This window comes from Cyanistes caeruleus, chromosome 4 (assembly GCF_971803275.1).
Source record: "Cyanistes caeruleus chromosome 4, bCyaCae1.hap1.1, whole genome shotgun sequence".
Classification (NCBI taxonomy): domain Eukaryota; kingdom Metazoa; phylum Chordata; class Aves; order Passeriformes; family Paridae; genus Cyanistes; species Cyanistes caeruleus.
Genome location: NC_141704.1, coordinates 7,481,697 through 7,502,849, shown reverse-complemented (window position 1 = coordinate 7,502,849; position 21,153 = coordinate 7,481,697).

The window sequence follows — 21,153 nt, the reverse complement described above, 5'->3', positions numbered from 1 at the left end:
GATAGACAGCTCTGCCTTGGACTGATTTTTGCTTATGATGTGACAAATGTTGAAGGGAGTCTCGATGTCATCTCAGAGCACCTCGTGTTGTCCTTGCTCTGCTACTGCTCCTTGCATCTCTCACTCTCCTCCTGGCACAGCCTCCCCTGTGGCCCAGCCATGGGTACCTGTGCACAGCTGAGAGGGGCACAGCTCCCTGCACCCTCTGCCTGCTTCACAGAGGAATCCATTGTATTCTTCATGGGTTCAATTCAGTGTTGCCTTTTCTCTTCTGCTGCAGGACCTGGGAATCTCTTAAAATTGCAACCTCTTTTCCCTTTTGTCTCCCTTCCCTTGCTAATGAAGGAGTCAGCCTCAGTCGGGCCCCCCATAAGTGACCCTGGGAGCCCCAAGCTGAAGAGCTGACCTCTGAAATGACACCCTGGCCTCTGCTGAACTAGATAAGGTGCTGTGGGAGATTCTGGGAAAGGCTGTTGCACAGTGAAGACTTGGCTGTTGTTTTTGCTTAACACAGGCTATTCTCAATCAGTCTCAAGGGCTTGTCAGTGCGCAAGCTTCAAGTTTTGGAAAGTGTGAAAATGAGCTGGATGAAATCAGGAAGGGAACTTATCTGGCTTTGCAGGAGAGACGGGGGCCAGATGCCGAGAGGTTACTGGGAAAAGAGATGACAAGTTTTTTTGTGACAAGTGTTTATCTTCAGTTGCTCACAAACATTCTTTGTCAGGAGAGGATGGGTGGGGAAGAACAACATCTTTTTCTGTGCTTTGAAGCCTTAGAAACAGAGACACATTCTTGCTGTGGCAAACACCCTTGCAAGTTCCAACAGCCACATGCCCCAAGGAAGCTCTGGAGCAAGTGGGAGAGTTCTTTGGCAGATCATGTTGTGGTGTCACACGGCTGCCAGTATCCTGAAATATGCAAAGGCTAAAGGGGAACTTCATGGGAGTTGGGGAGAGAGGGCAGAGAGGGGACAGCCTTGCCTTGGGACTGGGGTCTTTTGGTGTGACAGGGAGGTGTTGGAGTCAGGTGATGGACTTTTAAAGACCTGTTCACAGCAGGAAAGACTCAAACATGGCTCCTTTTAAACAGAGGACATCCTGAAGGAGATTAATGAAGCAGAGAGAAGTGGGCAATAAGGGGACTCTTGGCAGAACTGATCTGCAAGTCAGTGTGAAAGGACAGCCAGGGCATATCCCTGAAGCAGCCAGCTCCTCACACTGACATGCACAACTATCGAAATACTCCTGGTGAGGCCAGGTTTCATTGTTTTTCCTACCCTTCACTGACTTCTTCTTTGCCCTTTCCTTTTTGCTTTACTGTACCCAAAGTAAACACACTCTGCTCAGACTGCTGCCCTGACACAGCAAGTCAGGCTGGGTTTAATAGCAATCCATGCTTTCAAAGCTCCATCAGATGAAGTGTGAAGGACTTCCAGCCCTGCTTGCAGGCTGGCTCCCAGAGGGGTCAGCGGCTGGTGCACGGAGCAATGTGTTTCCTGCCCTGCAGCAGCAAACGAGAGGTGGATGGAGGAAACAGATGTGGAAAATACAACCCCCACCCCCCTGCAGTCTGTCTGTCAGAAGCTGCAAAAAGCAGATTTGAGCTCTTTTTTGGTGTGGTGGTAATGACTGCTTAGCTTCACTAATGGAAAAGGGCTGCTGACTCTGGCAGTGGGGCTGTCATGTTGCCATGCAAACACACAAGGCAGGAGGAAAACAGATTTTGTCTTTGTCTCTTGCTATTTTTCTTACCATTAGTCAGGTAAAAACTTCACAGGGCACCTTGGTGCGTTTCTCAGATGCAGCCAATAACAAATGTTTACAAAGTCTTCTCTTAAACCACTGACTGCAGTGGGTGTGATGACTCTGGTCATCTCCCAGTTCCTTGCAATGACAGCTGGAAGGCTACAAGTCAGCCTCAGCCATCCCAAGTGAGCAGAGGAAAGTTTTATCTCCAGCAGAGGTGAGTGCTCATTAAAGTCTGCATTGTCAACAGCTCAGCTCTCTGTAAGGGAATAAATACACCACCCTCAGATGCAGTGACTGCCAAAAGCCTGGGAGCATAAACCCTGAAACACTCATTAAGTTTCCTCTGATAAGAGAATTTGACAGGACCAAACTTATTTGCATGGAAAATTCCTTAAAGATGGGGACTGGTATCTGCACTGCTCTGAACAGAGGCTTGCTGATGCCCACTAAATATTATCTTGTACATTATAACTGAGGTACATGCAAATTCTCTTGTTCTAATTGGAATATCTAGCTGAGAAAAGCCATTATGGAAATTCCTGAAATTATTAGCTATACACTTCATTTAGTCTTGGACTGCATTGAATCAGGAATAGAAATCTGAAAAGGGTTAGGAAGGGGGTTTAAATACATCAAAATATTCCACAGAGAATAAACCTATGAGAGATATGGTGAATCTCTTGGTTAAACAGGTACACATGGTCCCAAAATAACCACACAGCTCTCACTTTTGGTGAATTTCCCAAAGAAATCCCTATGAGTTGATGCCATCTCCCCCAAACACCTGGGAACCCAGAAGGCATCCTGTGCATCACTGGTGCATCTGCCTTCCTCTTTTCTTTAGAAGAGAATGAGCTTGGCCATGGACAAGAGAAGTTTTATAAGCCAAGCACAGGGTCAACAGAGCTGAGACTGCTGCCTGGGCAGCAGCCATCAATCAAATAAATAATCACTAAATGAAGAAAGCACTGCTGTTGCTGTGGTATTTTTATCTTCAGTTTCGCAGGAAACTGGATGGGCCCCTTAATCTTCCTTACTTAGGGAGGGGCAGGAATGGGAAAATAAAACTTTTGCTAAGGAAGAAAAAATTATGCAGATAATGTGTAGTGTTTTTGTCAGGCTTTTAATTGCTGTTGCCAAGGAAATGTATATGCTTGGGTCAGGGATAGTGTAATGACAAAATGCAAACAGCTTGATTCATGTTTGTAGCGAGACAGAGCCAAACTCATCCCTGGTGCAATTGGGCTGAAATGCAGAGATGGATTTGGCTTGTTATCTAGCTAGCAGTTCTGTGTTAACATGTTCTCCCAAGCTATTTTACAAATAACACTTAATTTATTAAAAGGGAAAGTTTAGGAAATGTTTTTTTCATGATTTACTGCTACTTGCCTGCCAGTTGCTCGAACAAGACTCCACCAGTCTGTTCCTCTTTGCAATTTTATTTGCTAAAAGAAATGCTCTGGCTTTGGGATTTCAAATCTGCCTCAGCAAGCTTTTAAATCAACAGCAGTAATCCCCTCACCCTTGATTATCACTTATTCCTATGTCTTTTTTTACAAGACAATATTTCTAAAATAATCAGCAATTATTAAATTCTCATTTGCAGTATCACACTGACTGCACAATACTTTTACTACCAATCTGCTGCATAAATTATTGCTGTAGATCATGGTTACAACTTTAAAGCAAGGGGTTGGAATTAAAATACTTATAAAGGTCTCTTCTTCTTTAAGTGTTTCCTCAGTCCCATCTCCCTCATATCCTCATCCTGCACAGTGAAGATCAGTGGGAGCTTTGCCACAGTGTGGGATCCACACATCAGTCCAGGCTGTGATCATGGGATGAGCTCCAGGTGCCCAGGTCTGCACAGGACCCTCTTTGGCTTCAGCAGAGTCCTGAGCACGACTCAGTCCTTGCCTGAGATTTGGGGGCCTCTCTGATGTGCCCCTGCTGGGTGTCAGCACTCAGTGTCTCTTCCTTTGTTACACAAAGTGGGAAAGTAGGAGCACCTTGCTTGCAAAGATGAGTTTGGGAATGCTCGGCTTTCAGGGCAGGTCCATGCCCAGCTACGTTAAAGAATTCAGATCTCAGTGTACCTCCCTGGCTGTACATGCAGAATTGGAGAGAAAAGATGGGCTTCTCCAAAAATAAAATGTATTTTCAGAGGAAACACATTCTCCAAGAGATCTCTGATGTAATTCTCACAAAGAAAATTAAAATGTTCCAGGGTTTGCAACACAAAACTGAAAATTTTATAATTCTAATCCAACATTTTTTGATTCTGGGGGTTTACAAAAAGCCCCAAAGATGCCTGGAGAGGGAACCTCCAGTCAGCTGTTGCCAGACTGGATTTTTGCAACTCAGTGATGCTGAGTATTGATATGCAAACTGACAGGGTTGCTGAATCTTGCTCTAAAATACTGAAAAAGAAACAAGCTGAGGAAGAAGAGAGGGAGGGGTACGAACAGATCTTTGATAAGGAGAGATTTTAGCTGTGGAATGAACTTGCAGTGCAGTTAGGGGAGAGCTTGGATACTATCTTTAGGAGCCAGGAAGTAGGAAAGATTAATTCTAATCTTCCAAAAGACCTTGCTACCCCAGCAGAAAATGACAGATGCTGTTGGAAACTCTACATTTTTCACTCTAATTGTCACCAAAAATATCCATAATGTTCTTCTGAAAGTTGCAACTGGAAGTAAAACTAAAAAAAAAACCTCTAAAATTAATCAACATATAAAAAAAATTAACTGAAGACACTAAGTAGTTCATCTGCTCCATATTTTATGTGATAGATGCCTTTGGAAAGGCAATGGAAAATCCTGAAAGATGGGTACAATTCCCCACCAGCACACTGCAGAATTGCAGCACAGTTGATGTTTTACATAGTTTAAAGAATTGGAATGTCATAGAATCCTAGAATAAACAGAACACTAGGTTGGAAAAGACCTCAAGGATCATCTCATCCAACTTCTCTTGGCAAAAACATGGTCTGTGATGGCCCAGGAACCTGTCCAGTTTAATACTATAAGTGTCTAATGTTGAGGAATCCACCACTTCTCTGAGGAGGTGATTTCAGTGGCTGATTGCTTTCATTATGAAAAGTTTTCCTCTTGTGTCCAACAGGAATCTCCCCAGGAATAACTTGTCTAACTCATCTTTTCTATGTGACTCCTTGTAAAAAGGGAGTCTCCATCTTCTTTGTAGCCATTCTTTGAACACTGGAACATGGTGATAGGGTGCCTTTCCTAACCCCTTTCTCAAGGCTGAACAGACCCAGCTCTCTCAGCCTTTCCTCATACAACAGGCTTCCCAGCCCTTGGGTCATCTATGCCCCTCTCTGCACCCTCTCGAGACTGCCCACACCTCTTTTTGATGTGGGGACCAAAACAGAGCACAGAATTCCAGGTGTGGCCTGACAAGTGGTGAGTAGAGTGGGATGATGACTTTTTCATCTCTGCCCTTGTTGATGCAGCTCAGCATCGTTTTTTCTTTGCAGCAGCAGCACAGAGCTCTCTCATCCTGGGCTTGTTGCCCACCAGGACCCCCAGGTCCCTTCCCACAGAGCTGCTCTCCAGCTGGGCTGGTCCCAGCCTTTGCTGCACTCCTGGATTGTGTTTTCCCAGGTTTGAGACCTTACATTTGTCCTTGCTGAACTTCACAAGGTTCTTGGTAGCACATCCTTTCAGCCTATCCAGCTCTTCCTGCAGGGTGGTCTCCTTTCCAAAGCATCCAATTCCTTACTCAGTTTGGTTTTGTTGGCAAATTTTATCAGGGTATGCTCGATCCCATCATCCAGGTCAGCAATTTGTTGCTAATCTATCCTTCACAAATATCTGTTGTTATTTTTTGCCTGTATAATCCTAATGCTGTTTATTTTTAACCTACTGTTTACTGTTATCTGTTGCACAGAAATGCTGGAAAAGCTCAGGTTTAAATAATTTGGAATGCCCTGGAGAGATCTTATTTTGTTGGCTTTGTTTTCAGCTTCGAGTAGCTGTTACATTTTGTAGACATATAAAACCACATTTAAAAAAAAAAAAAAATCCAACCCCAAACTCCAAGATCAAATTAGGCTAGTCCTGGACAACTTAACAAAGTTTGTCTATTTCCTGTCAGACACACAGACTGTTCTGCTCAGGAATTCATGCCTTTCAGTCCACATTTAATTCCATTTGCTGCCTGATTTCTATTTATAATACACAAAGCAATATTATTTGCCAGTAACACTTTAAACAATGCCAGCAATATACTGCAATGTGAGCAGCACGGGAAAGAGGAGACGGCTTTCCTAAGTAAGTTACCCGACTAAATTCCTGTCTTGTATGAATGTTCAGAGAACCACAGGAATGAACTATAGGTGTTCAAGGTTCACACTGGAGCCTGACAATTCTGTGTTAATAAGGGGCTGGGGAGTAAAGGCTCTGTTAACCATATGGTGGCCAGAGGGCGAGGTCCCTTCAGAAGGGGCCTTGTTCTCCTCAGGTTTTGTCGTTCTTATGATGTGTGATTTTCTTTATTCTGTGTACACATTCAAACCAAACTATTGCAAGCTCAGCACAGACCTAAATCACAGGCAGAAACGAAATCACTGAATCTTATGCTTCTTTTTCCTCCTTCCATCCCACTGACATCTCCACCTATGTTGCTGACATCTCCACCTCTGTGCATATGTCTTTGCCAGATCTTTTCAGAGCCACTCATTTTCTTCTCACGGTTTTCCTTTCCTTTTGGAGTATGTTAGTCTACCTGCTTTCATGTCTCCTCTTTGAGCATCCAAACCTTTGCTGAGTGTCTCACTGGGTTACACAGATAAAAGCAAAGTGCTTGAGCCCTTGAGCTGATGACTGAATGTCTGTATCTTCAGGAGATCTCACCTCAAGCAGATCCTTCAATCACATTGGTGCTTCCCCCATGGGGAGTTCAACTTCAGATGTGGTGGTCAGCAATCCAAGATAAACAAAAAATGGGACAGTTGCATCTCTGATGTTGGTCTCAAGTATATAATTCTGTCAATTAAATTACTCTACAGCCCACACAGCACCTAAATACCGTGTAGGAGGTGTAATATTCCCAAACAGCAGGTACAAATCAAAGTAGAGAGTTCACTGCAATGTTTTGTTGAGTTATGGGATGTTTGGACTGCCAGCAGTTTACATGAGTTCATTAATTAAAAAATACATAAAAATCACTGAAATGACTGAAGGTTGCTAGAACATAAAGATACCATCTGTGACTCAGCACATCCCATACCTTGTTGAGGACTGGGAACCCATTACAGTTTTATTCTGTTCCTACATACCTTCACTGCTGGGCCTTGTGGAACACATAAAATAGAAAACAACCATAATGAGGCCAATCTCATATTTTAATGACACTTAAATGATAACTAAATGAAACATCAATAAACAAAGACAATTCTTGCTCCACACTCTCAGAAATGTGAGGTTAAACCAGCAGGATCTTACACAGGACAAGCATCAGTCTCAGGCTTTACTGCCTCCTCAGGTTTGCTGTTCAATAAAGTCACAGTAATTCAGAGCAGAGACACAGTCCAAAGCAATCAGCTCTTAGCCAGGAAATCCCCCCAGTGTCAAGAGCATAAATCTCCCAGCCCACGCAGAGCTTTGCATTCCTGCAGCACATGGGGCCCATTAACGCCCCTCACAGCCCTCAGGAACGGCAGCGCTGGAGCTCCGGTGTCCTTCAGCTGCTACATCTACTCTGTTTGCCCCTGCTCCCTTTGGGGCTACTGAGGATTTCTTTACTGTTCCAGAAAAAGCCTGAGTGGATCTTCTGCACTGCCCCAGAGCCCGTGCCAGATGCCACAGGAGGGGCTGGTAGCTCTTCCTTGGCTGGCTTTGAGGACAGTCATGGTGCTGAATTCCTGAGCAGTGCCAGCAAACCCTGTCATTTTGCCTCATTATGTTCTAATGAAGCAGAATGAGACAGAACTTCAGTTCAGTGGTGTTCTTTTCTAAAAAGGCTGAGAAATGTCGCCTGTCACTGAGCAATGAAGCTCACAGGACTCAGCTGAGTTAATATGTTTCCTGTTCAGTTCTTTAGAAGCAAGAGGCTCCAACCACACACACAGAACCCCCCATCCTTCCAAGCTCCTCACGCCTTTCACCAAAGGCTTTCACTGCCAATTTACAAGGAGGAGAGGATTAGTTTGCAGCATCACTGGGGGAAAGTGCTCTGGTACCTGGTCCTGGATGTGGACTAGAACTTTTAAATCTGAGAGGCAAGAGCAGCTCTGTGAGACAGGTTTCACTGCCTGCTGTGGCCTCAGCTGTGCTGCAGCGTGGAAAGGGAAGTGGGAGCCCAGCACAGAGCCACAGACAGCTCTTCACATGCCTTCACTACCAGGTTTCCTTTCACTACAGCTGGCCAGGGCTATTTGTTGGGGGGTAGACCAGCTGGTTTCTTCTCACATGATTACAGCCTTAAAGAGGGAAATGGGTTGTAAAATCTGTGCACTGTTTTCTCACATGGAGAAAAATAATGCTTGTGTGTATCCTCTTTTTGGAAAAAAGGCCCACAGCATACTCATGGAGCATCTCAACCCATCTGAACTAACCCTGCCTGAATTTCAAAGTTATTTATTAATGGACATTTTAAAAAGAAATACCAGCAGCAAAGCTTTTTTCTGGCTTTGCCTCAATAAGATGGGATGCACAGGGTAATGCATAATGTGTTTGGAACTTGAAAAGTTTTATACCACTTTCAGTCTAAAGGGAGGCCTGACTTTGCCCTGTCTAAATGAAAGCCCAGCTGTGAACCTCATTCTTACTAAGTCCTGTGGGTGCTGAGGCAGTCAGATTTCCTAAAGCTGAGTGAGACAATTTCAAATGAAGACACTGAGAAGGAGACATTGGTAGCCTTGCAGGCTGAACATGTTCTGGAGATGTGAGAACTCAATTAGGCACAGCAGGATTTGACCTTGGCTCCCTCATCTTAAGAAAATGGCCTGAATTCTGTATTCTTACTATTGTGAGTTAGGACAAGCTGATTATCATGTTGTGTAGATTTTCCCAGGAATGCCATTGCTGCTGAAATTGGTGTGAAAATTTCCACAGAAACCGTTCAGCTCAGGTGGATGACTTTTCTTTGTTTTCTAATAAAAATCCACCTCACTGGAAAATTCCTAGTCTTGTTTCAACATTATCCTTATAATTTTCACTCATGGACATACAGCTGCAGGTGCATTTTAGTTTCCAGAACTGGGCACAAAGGAACCAATGCCTGTAGTTTTGCTAAGCCCCATGAGAGGCAAAATTATCCTCCCCTATAATTGAGGACAGAAAGCCACATTCACAGTAATTTGGAGGTACAAAAGAAGAAAATATTTTTTAAAAGGAAGAAAAAGGTCAAGGCCCTGTCACATAGCAGGGATCTGTGTCTGTCAGATTCAAATGCATATTTAGAGTGTGAAAGGGCAAAGAGGAGTGAAAGGAGAAGGCATGGGTGAGAAAGAGAAGTACCTTTAAGAAATTTAGAGCTGTGTCAGGAAAGCAGGAAAGCAAGCTGAGGAGGTAAAGCACACATAGATAGCTGTGTGATATTTAATGAACTCCTTGCCCTTGACATCTGCTAATGACCAAAGAGCTGGGCACAAGAATGTCGTATAGCTGAGCCTACAGAAATTAAATCAGATTTACTACCTTTGTGATGTTCTTTCATTCTAATAATAAAAAGTAGCAAAATTCTACTCATCCTACCACTTTTAATTCATGGCACTTCTGATATTGGAAAGCCCAGCTCCCGTATCAGTGCCAAAGAATCCATGTAGTAGTCCAAGCCCATGAGCAGGGACGTGAGATCTGACATGGATTTTTCAAACCAAAACCAAGGTGGCCCAATCTATGATGGTGTCATACAATTATAAAATGGCCTGGGAGGCCTGGTTGCCTCCCTGGTGCTGTCATGTCCCCAGACAGGGTACCCTTGGCAGCAGTGCTTCAGCTCATGGATCCCTCCAAGCAGCAGCTCCTGTGTTGCTGTACTTGTTATAGTATGGAGGGATGCATGGAAAACTTTGTCCTTTAACCCAGCACCTTTGTGAACAGGCAGACCTCAGTCATGTCCCTGCCCAGCTGCCTTTTCTCCAAACTGCAGCTGAGTTTCAGACTTTTTTGCCTCTCTGTGAGGCAGCTGCTCCATCCCCTTGACTTCAGCTGTCTTCCACTGCACCTTCTCCAGATCCACTAGATCCCCACTCTGATAGATCAGAGCTGAGATGAATTGTGCTGGGTTTGTCCTGCAGAGTCTTCTGACTCTTGTGACAAAGGAACACTGCAAATTATGAGTCATACAACCCTGGCTGATACAATTTGGAGACCAAGAATTATCTCTAACTCATAACATATTGTATATCAATTATTCCATAATTAATAAATGCTTCCTCATTTGTTTGTCTTAATTTCTGCAATCTGTTCATGAATAGTTTGTGAATAGTAAAAAATCCAGGGAATAAATTGTGCATGGAATTATTTGCTGAGCTCCCTTTGCCACGAGTTTCTTGCCCTTGTTTTAGTTAAATTATCACTAACTTCTTGCACATTCCTTGTTTTTAATCACAACCTTGTGAGAATCCCCTGGAAATACCTTGCTTGACTGTTCCTAACAAAACAGATCAACTTGCAGCTAGATTTAAGTACAGCTGATGAGGAAAGCCTTTCATTGTTTCATTTAACTACCTCCTTCTCCTTGTTTCCTTCCACTGTGAACTCTCTAGTTAGCAGATTATTTCCTACAGCAAAGAAAGAAAGCCATCAGGCCCTTGGTAAGACTCCAGCTCTGCTAGGAAAGCTGTTGTGCTGATGGACCAAATGCTTCTAGCTCCACCCTTTTCCTCTGTCCTTTCTTGCCATCACCTCAGCACATTCCCAAGATCCCAGGAACCCAAGTGGATTTGCAGACCCAAGTCCTGTATCCTGTAGTCAGACATAGAGCTGCACCAGGGGATTACAGTATTCAGTAATTTAGAAATTGGTTGGAACTGTTGTGTCATATATGAAATATGACAATCTCCTAACCCAAATGTACGATTTATTAATGATGATTGAGATGGGAGAAGATAAACTGATGATACAGATATTCATGCTCTAGACCCCTGAATGATCTAAAACGTAAGAAGCACTGAAATTTAGACTAATTCCATAGGTCTAAATAGCTCAGGATTGTTTTAATTGGGTTATGTGTTTAGTTTAAATGAGCATGAGATGGCTCTAAGTAGTCCCTGAATAATAAGATTAACAAAGGAGATGGATTGAAACCAGAACCAGAACCACTTGTCTAACACTTCCCAGTCAGGGATTTTTGACTATATCCCAGTCATTCCCACTCTGGATTTTACAAACAAAAATCTGGCATATGCTGTCATGTGCAAACAGGGCCCAGGTTCAGTGCTAGGGCTGGTGAAATCATGTTTGTATGCAAGATGTGGCAGGTCCTAGGAGGGCTGCTGACACATGCTAAGCTTCAGCTTGCCCCCTCTGATCCCCTGATCTCAGCGGTCTCTGAAATGAAATGTGCCACAGGGAACACTTTTACCAGCCTTTTTCCATTCACTTAATTGCTAACAAAATGTGTGTCTCCACTCTGGATGATGTGAGACCAGGACAATGACATCAGTGGACAAAACCAAGGGGCCATGAGTAAGCACTACTGAGCTTCCCTCTCCAAAATTCGTTCTGTTAACACATACATAAATTAGAAAAAAACCCATTGGTTTTCCATTCTGTCTCTTTCTGGGAATGAACATATGGAAAAACACCACTCATCATAGGAGATGAATGAAATATCCCTCCACTGCCATTAAGCCCAGGGAATACAGACAATGAGAGGCACACAGGGGAGGACTTGGTGTTAAAGGCAATGGAAATGCCATTTATTCAGGCTTTAATGCATAGGAGGCTCCCATAAGGAAGAACAAACAGAATCACCTACATTGCAGGGTCTGCCCAGGATCACCCAAAATCTAACATCAGTTTTGCTAGGAGAATTTGTATTTCTAAAAGAAGACTTTTTTTCCCCAGAAACAGGTTTTCAGACTAAATGGAAATATTTGTTTAAAGTTTTAGGAAAACATGTGATTTTGGTTAATACATTAACAAACTCTGAAAAAAGTTTTTTATTTTAAACAGAAACAAAATTGCTTTCAAATTTTGGTTTAAATACTTTGCAAGAAAGTCAGAAATTATGGCTGAACAGCTGTTTTTATCAGATTAGAGTCAGCTTGAGTATTGTATGTGTACCAATAAAGACAAATTTGCAACTCAGTATAACTCCTCTCAGAGGAGTTTATATAAACTCCTGCCAAAACCCACCCTGTAACTATGTCCATCCAAGTGGTGCACTTTCCCCTTTATGATTTCCACAGCTCAAGGACATTTAGTCTGAGTAAAGACTAAATGCTTTCTGCAGGGCCTTCACTCATGATGGTGAATGAATACAGTGGGAAACTCCACTCTTCTCCACAGCCAAGTTTTCATTCTCTCACTTCTAGGGCTGTGTTTTTCTAAAGATTGATTTGTGATGTTTTCTAACATCCTTTATTTCCACAGGACACTGAAGTGAATTATGTCACTTCTATGCTTCCAGGAAAAGCCAGCAGGAAGCCTTTTGTTTCCCTTTCTTCCTCCTTTGTGCTAAGGGGATTTATTTAATACAGCTGGGAGGTCAGGCCCCCAGAGGTCTATTTGTACGTAATTCTACAACTGCCCTGCATTATAAAAGAATGCAAATGCAATATGTATTGACTCTATGGGTCACAGTGGCACATCTTGTTTGGGGAAATATTGAAGTTATCTGTAAGTACATAAATAAGGGAGTGCACTGAAGTATGCTCTATTTACAGGGTGCCTCTGCCTTAGCTAATAACACAGAAGAAACAGCTGATCAAAACCAGAATACAAATGGCATAAATTTGAGGGAATTACAAGGAGATAATTCAGATTTAAATCCTTTGATAAAAGGGACCACAATTTAGCAAGAGGAGTCCTGTAGCCATGTAAATGAGAGCAGAGCCCTTTTATTTGATCTATTTGTTTTGGTAATTTTTTGTCATGGGGCAGCCCCACTCACCACTCAGCCTTTCATGTCTCCTTAAAAATCACTCTGTAGCTTTTTTGAAGTGAATTATTGTTTTGATGAATCCTGCTAAAAACTAAAGCAGGATTACAAAGCCAGAACTGCAACAAAGGATACTGGGTACTTAGGGAGAGGTGAAACCTCACTTTGACTAAATTGTAATTTGGACTATTTTTTCCAGTCAGCCAGGATTTGTGGACCTAACTAAAATTAAGAATCTCTTACTGATTTTGAGGGGGTTGGGTTAAGCAATACTGCTGAGATCTAACACCAGAGAAGCCTATAGATGTTTGCCTCCATTGACCATAGGATAATGTTTCCTTTAAGCAGAACTGTACTAAGTGCTGGTAATTAGCATTTATAAAAAACCTTACTAACCAGTGCAGAATGAGAAGATTATTGAGCTTTGAAATTTCTTGCCAAAAGGTACTGCCAGCGTCTCACATGAATTTAAGGGGAGGCTGTGCAGGTCCAAGGGAAAAAAGATCAATGGAGGGTTGTATCTAGAAATCTTCCTCTATTTGTAGAAGTTAGTAGAAATATGCAGTCGGTTCAGAAGGCTCTGAGTATCTAGAGACTGAGTGGAGTATCATGTATGTTTGCTCTTTTCTTGTAGGACTCCCTGGGAATTTACTTTTGTAAATGGGTTGTGACAGATTTTTAACCTGAACACTACAGCCACTCTTTACAGACTTTTTATGTCTTTGTACTATGATTGGCCAGGAGGAAGAGCAAGAAAGGTTGCCCAGAGGGTCCTGTGAGGCCTGCCCCAGGACAGGCAGTGTTTCCTTGTGCTGGCATCATAGGCTGAGGAAGGATGAGCTGTGTGTAGTCCCACCATGCCCTCGGATGACTGCTTCTCTGACACCCCAATCTAGCTCGGCACAAATTAGTGATCTAGCAAACAGCTCACACAGATGACAGCAGCAATGAGACAGATTGTTCCCACCAGAGATGTCAAAATTCACTCTGTATTTGGAGCTGGGTGAACAATAAACTTGTCTTAGATGAAAAGAAATTCTGAGGAATAAACACACTCTGAGACATTAATGCATAATTAGAATAAGCCATTAATGTTATGTTGAGCCAAATTGCCATGTAACCTTGGTGTGGGTTTACAGAATTCATTAATTTAACTCCTAAATGTACATTTTCCCCTGAATGAAATAAACCCTGTTTCTTCCCATTTATCGTGGTGAAAATACAAAGCTGCAAATAAGTCACACATCTAATAGTGCTCAAACATGGTTTTTATACCTGCACAAAGTCAACATGCAATGTAAGGATTTTTCCAAAGAAAGGGTTCCTACAAAAGGCCAGGTTCAAGACAGGCCAGAGCTCAGGCAGGACCTGCAAAGCTGGACTTGGGTGCTGTGGTGTGTTTGTAAGACCACAGAAAGTGACAGCAGTTGTCTCAGTTACTGGAACTTGGAGCAGATACTGATCCAACAGGAGCACTTACAGGCTCCTTTCCTCACCCTTTATTCAGTATAACAGGATGACTCCACAAATGAGATACTTTTGTTCGTGGACTAACATTGTAAGATGGACTAACTCATCTCCATTAGCACTGATGTGCTGAAACTCATCCAGCAATCCAGAATATAATTTATCTGCCTAACACTAAAAGATGTTAAGATAAGCTTGTCCCTTTTTCATTTTGCCCTCTGACATTCATTGATCTCATAAATTAAATGTCTTTCCAATATTTTGGCATGGCCTTGAAGCATCTCCAAAGGGTTTCTGTGGCAGGCTGGGGACTCTAAAGTGACTTACCCAATACCGTTCCTAAGGTTGTCACCTGAATTGTCATACATGCTGTTTCTGCAGAGAGAAATACTTACAAGTAGTTCTACTGACAGGTAGAACTTTCAAACTGATTTTTAGAACTGATTGTGGTGAAATAACAGTCAGCATTATTAGGAGTGGTGATATGTTTTTACTTTGGAAACCACATGAAATTCAGGAGACTGGCCTGAAAATGCTTAGCTTCACTCTTGAGTGGCCATGTTTACCTTATGTAGGAATAGTTCATCTCATTTCATGTTCACTGGGGAAGCCACTTCTTGAATTGTACTCTCCAATAATTGAGGAGATGTGCAGGATTAGATCAGGATTTATAATGAGGGGAGAGCAGCCCTGAGGCAGATGCTCTTAAGCAGAGCTATAATTTACCGGCAACCTTATCTAAGATATAGTCAGTCAATAAGAAAGCCTCAGAGGGCTTCAGGGTAGCCACAGTGTCAATCAACCTGCTGATTTCTTCGTAAGGAATACCAGCTGGTTACTAAACCACAGGGAGCAGACAATAAAAATGAAGAGTTAGGAACAGAATAATGATTTATTTCAAGTGGGAAGCCAGGAAAATAGTTTGAAACCTATTTCAGTTAATTGCTTGCTTTGCTGTCATTACTCCATTACTATTTGTAGCAGAATTGGTAACAAAAGACTCAGCCGAAATTCTAAACTGATTAAACTGAAATGGACCTATTGTGCTCACACTGTGCCTGCACTATCCATTGCTCAAGGCTGTGATACAGCATTCCCTTTATTTTCTTTCTTGATTTACACAACACACTAATACACAACCCAGCTTCCCAGCCATGGTTGGAAGTGCAGGCTATGTATCTGCTTTCTCCTGGGATTCTATCCCATTTACTTTGTCTCTTCAGCTTCTTCCCACAGTTCTCCCCATGTGTCTAGAGGACCAAGACAAGCACTCCCATGATGAATGACTCACTGAGAAAGAATCAGAGAGACTTTGAACTTATTTTAGCACAACTTCCCCAGGAAGATTGAGCCCAGAAGTCCCAACTGAATGGAGGACTAGAGATAAACCAGGCAGAACTGTATGGTGTGACTGCTTAAGACGGGCCTGAGCCAGCTGGAAGTGCCCTGTGGGGCTCACAGACCCAGTTCTGGGGTGGGCACACACTCCAGTGTGCAACCTACCTGTTACTAGGACAGTGAGAACCTGGAGCTCTGAATCCTGTTCCCAGAACTGTTACTAGCCCAGTGTGTTGGCCTGGAGGTCTCTGTCACCCCTACCACTTCTCTAAATCATCTGCCATCCTGTGGCTTTTTTTACTATCTGCAGAAATTATGGAAAACCAGAGCATCTTGGCTATATTAAAGATTTCTAGGTGCTCAGCAACTGTTGTGATATGATAAATTGCTAACCTGCCTGTGCAAGGGGGTTTGCATCCATTCAAAACTACTTTGGCATGGACCCACCAGTCTTGCAGAGTCTGCACGGATCTGAGATGCTAAGCTTGCTCAAGACACTCTGCTTGGCACAGCATAACCCATGTTCATGGATTTCTGCATAGGAAATCCCACATAAAAATAGGGAACTAGAGATTCAACTTTTTGCTTTAGATATCAAAGGCCAGCAGGTGGGTTTTTTCTCTTTTTTTTTTTTTTCACTTTGTTTTTAGGCATAGTGATGTCTATTTCTCCTATTAACTTCAACTAGGGTTGGAAGTTGAAAATCTAGCTTTTCATTGCTAAATTAGACATGCTTATATATTGTGGTGATGGGTATGCTGCAAACACCATGGTTATCAATATCTTACAGTATCAGCTAGGAGGAAAATTAACTCTATCCCAGCCAAAATCCAACCAAGTTGTTAGATTTAATCAGCACTTTGAGATCCTGCGCTGGAAGATGCTGAAGAATCTTGATCCATGTGCATGATCCTCTGCAAGTTTGTATATGGCCCATTGAAAGTCCCCAGAGTGCAATCATTACTGCACAAAAGACAGAAATAAAGCTACTTGTCCCTTGCAATTTGCATGTACTTTACAGTTTAGAGCACAGAGAATATCTGTCCATCTTTCCTTTTATGGAGCAGACAGCACTTGATTATTTCTTGTGGGAAATGCTATGAGATTATGTTCCAATTGCTGTAGGGCCACCCCACATACAATCTGCTAACAGCCTGTCATCCTGGGTAAATAAACCAGCTTGGGAATGGAAAAATTTCCCCAGCCTGCACAACATTCCAGATGTGTCCTGGCTGGAAGCAGGGACAGACCTCCTCAGAGGCTTTGTCTCACGTTTTTCTGGGTTTCTAGCTATTACAGCTGTATTTCCACAGACTTTCCTGTGTCAACCCTGGGAAGACATCTGGGCATGTCTTTTTAAGCCTGGTAAAAGCAAAACTCCTCATGATCTCCACAGGAGCAGGAGCAGCTTCCAAGCGTTTATCAGGCTCTGTTGCTTTATCTCATCTAAGAGGCAGGCAGAAATACAGGCTCAGTCTAAACTAACTTGAGGGCTGTGGCAATTTTAGCAATGGTTTAATTAGCTGAATGAGGCTTTCTGTGTCAGACAGGACTCTAGAGAAGTCAAATGGGGAGTAATTCTGGTATCATTACCTGCAGCACCTCAAAGCTTTGGTCCTACAGAGGATGCCAGTGACGTGTTGTTGAGCCTGTTAAAATGTTCTGCATTACAACCCTGAGCCCACCTGTAAATGTATGTTTGAGGATCTGACTTCCCCAGGAAAGTGCCACAGAATACTAAGTACTGTGTTTCTGTATTTTACATAGGATGTGTATCCTTTCCACAGATCCTGTGTCCCTTAGGATCAACACGTAGGCTCAGAGATCTTGGTGCCTGCTTACCTGTGCAGTGCCAGTTTGTGTTACCAGAATGATGTAAGATCACTATAATGGCATGAGAAGTCAAGCAATGACATAAAAATGGCAAGATTAGGAGAGAAGGTGGCTAGAAAACCACAATCCAAACATATCTATAATTTTCTGACCTAATCTTATGAGACCTTGAGGTTCCAGAGCTCAATATCTAATTTTATCTGAATATGAACCTCACTTAGTGTCTTCTATCTGCAAGTTCAAATGGTGTCAGTAAGGAAGTCACAGTTATTTTCTCTGTTCTACTAGACCAGAACCTGAGGCAAAACGACTTATTTCAGGTTGCCCAGACCAGTAGTGGAGGCAATATGAGAAACTGGGTCTTAAGTTGTAGCAGAGGGAATGCAGAACAGCTTTTCAGAGCCCAGACTACAGACAGGGAAAAAATCAGCTTCAAAAAAAGTGATCAAATGAAATTCTGCTTTTGGAAGGTAAATTAAATCCCTTTTTTTTCTGAAGCCTGGAGAATAAGCATGTTTTGGATCCAACTGTGTGACATTAATCACAATATGGAATATTTGAGCCAAAGGTCATCCACAGGGGGCCAACTATTAACATATGGGATTTATCTGTCTACTTCTTCCATAAAGATGCAGTGTGCTGGATAATTAAACTTCTGAGAGCCAGCGTGGAGTGTAGTCTGTTTTTTTCCACTGGTCTTTGTGATTCGATCCAGAACCATTTCCTTTCACTGTATGCTCAGAAGGGGAGGAAGCAAAGGTGGCATCCTGATCTTCATTATTAATACACAGGAAAACTTGGAGGAAATCCCTTTTATGCCCCTGGCTTTGTGTAAAGAAAACTCTGCAAGCTCCAAAGTCATATTGTTCAGCTCCTATATATATGTTCATCTATGTGCACAGCAGATGTTTCTTCAAATACTTAACCGATGTTTCTGAAGAATTATGGTATGGAAAAACATTCATAGCACCCTGCATTCCCATTGGTTTACTTGTATTAAATTTAAAATCGAGAAAAAATCCAAAACATTTAAAGCAGCCATGGGAAAATAAAGAAAACCAGTCTCCTGTGATTCAAATCAGTGTTTCCCCACATTATATAAAATAAAAATCCTGGTGAGGCAGCACTCCTGTTTGCAAATGGGAGCAGGCAGCAGGGAGGCATTTTGCCACTCTGGGTGAAGGAATTACATAAAGCTAAAAAAATTCTAAGGAAGGCATCAAGCTGAAGCTGGTCAGGTGCTGCCTTGTACAACTAGGAGAAGCACTTCCAAAGCAATTAGCCCAGGTCTAATACAGACATTTAGGGTAGGAGGCACAAATCTCTCTCTGAGGGTACCTACATCCTCCCCAGCCTTCATGGCCTGCTTAGACCAGACGTCTGCTTGCAGACAGCTGAAACTGAGCAAGGGGAATCCCACAGCAGCTGACTCCACTTGTGTCTGCCCCTGTAAAACGCTCCACTTTGTTTCTGCTACAGTAAAATTGTTATTACTATTATTTAAGGTTATAATGTGGTAATACTCAAAGGCCAGGTATGACATAAAATGCAATTCTCTGCCTCACAAAGAGGGATTTAAATTAAAGGATGATTTTGCTTTTAATTCTGCAGTTTGACTAAAAAAATATACAAACAGCAGCAGGCAATTAAAAGACATAATACTTGAGTCATGTGATATCAAAATGCCAAAGTAGTATTACAAATGTCCTCTGATGTTCATATGATAGAATGTCTATGCAATTTTGGCTATAATATTAACAAGAAGGGAATTTTTTCACATTAAGTATTTGCAGTGAATCATTCTGTCTAAAGTGCAGCCAGTTTATTAATTTTTTTTATTCCAATACACTGCTTTTCATTTGAAATAAAATGGTAATGTTTTACAATCATATATTGCTTTTCATCTAGAAAGATCCCTGAGGCTTTTTTGAGCGCTTTCTAGAGTTTCAATACCCACAATGCTGGAGGGAGAAGGCTTGTCATGAATAAAATGCAGTTGTGGCCAAATTTCTTCATCACGTGAACTGTGGACTGTAATTTTCATGTGGTCAAAAGGCAAAAAGCACATACAATGTGCCTTAAAGAAGGAATAGGAATTCCAGGGATCTGAGTGGCTCACAGATGGGAGACAATGCTGACCACTCATGTGTTCCTCTCTTAGAGGCTGCAGCTGAGCTGGACTGACTCATTCCCCTGCCAGGGGTCTGAGGCACCAGGCAGCTCTTGCACCAAAACCAGGCAATGTGATGGCTCAAGTTATCCCTTAAATTGCTCACGAGGTGTTTGACTCAGAGCTATCATTTGACCACTGTCTTTTATGAAGCACTGAGTGAGGAATTAAGACAACAGGATAACAGGTTCATTTCAGCCATTGCTGGTCTTCAGGCGTGTTCTTGGTGAGTCCTTTCAACTTTTTGTCCCTCACAAATCTTCCCCTTTCTTGCTTCTGTCCAGCAATATTTTTTAGGTCTGGATACAGCCAAGGCAGCATAGGGGCTGCACAGCATTACAGTAATGCCACAAAGCACAAATGATTAATGTGTTTGTATGGATTTTACTAAATCTGCACCTGCCAATGATGCTCCATAACCACATACTTTAACTGAATGTAACTCTGGAACAAAACACCATGAAAAATGCCCATGCTCCTTTGACAAGCCATGGCAAGATACCCAGAGCTTTTTTGTAATTTTGCTTCAGAAAAGTGTTACATTCCATTTAAAGGTGTGGATGTGCAGATTCTGCTGGGAAGACCATATAAATAATAGCTGTCTGAGCCAAGGAAGGGTTGGGAAATATTGATATAACATGTCATATTTCAGAGCAGGGACAACTGCTTGTGCAGTGTCTAAGGCAACAGAGATATAAAACTTGATGAGGGCAACTACAAGTGTCTTTGGAATACAAATGGTTAATGTTTGCATACAGAAATGATATGGAGAGGTGTGTAAGGTCAGGAATGCAAAAGATAGGGAAATCCAACATGCTGCTGGCCTTGCAGATAGTTTTATTTTGTTGCTGTTTGCAATTTTCTGGCCATAAATTATTTCACCCTTCCATGTTTCAGATGGAGGGTTGCTCACAGACCAGGGATCAATCAATATGTATACTGCCTCATTCATCCAGGCACATAATTTTACCACATTTATTAAAAAACAATCAATTTTTATGAGGTTTTCTCCACAGTGTCCATGAACACCACATACAGAAAAACTGTATCTCACAACACTCCTGTAAAGGAAAGAGTGCTGGGGAATGAGGCTGCCCATTGCCAGGGCTGACACTGTGAAAATGGATAACACAAATTGTTGTCCAGACTGACATGTCACAAGGGGACTTTTGGAGGAGCATTATTATTTTTTAACATGTCATTTATTTTCAGGACAGCTCTGATTGTGTATGCAGGTGCTTGGCAGTGGGCTTGAATCGAACCAGATGTGACAATGGTCACTGGTGCCCTGGATTTCATCTATTTCCTAGGTTCCAACCCGGCTGTTTATTCCTAGTGGCTGCACACAAAGACCTGAACAATCTCTCAGTACACACCAGCACCCCGGATTTCAGCCCTGCCTCACCGAAAACGTGTTTGTCCAACTCACTCGCTGCCCTTCCCGTGCTGGGGCAGAGGGTTATTTAGGATAAATTGGGTGGAAATAGCACCATCTACTGAGCACCCAACACTTCCCGCTGGGAC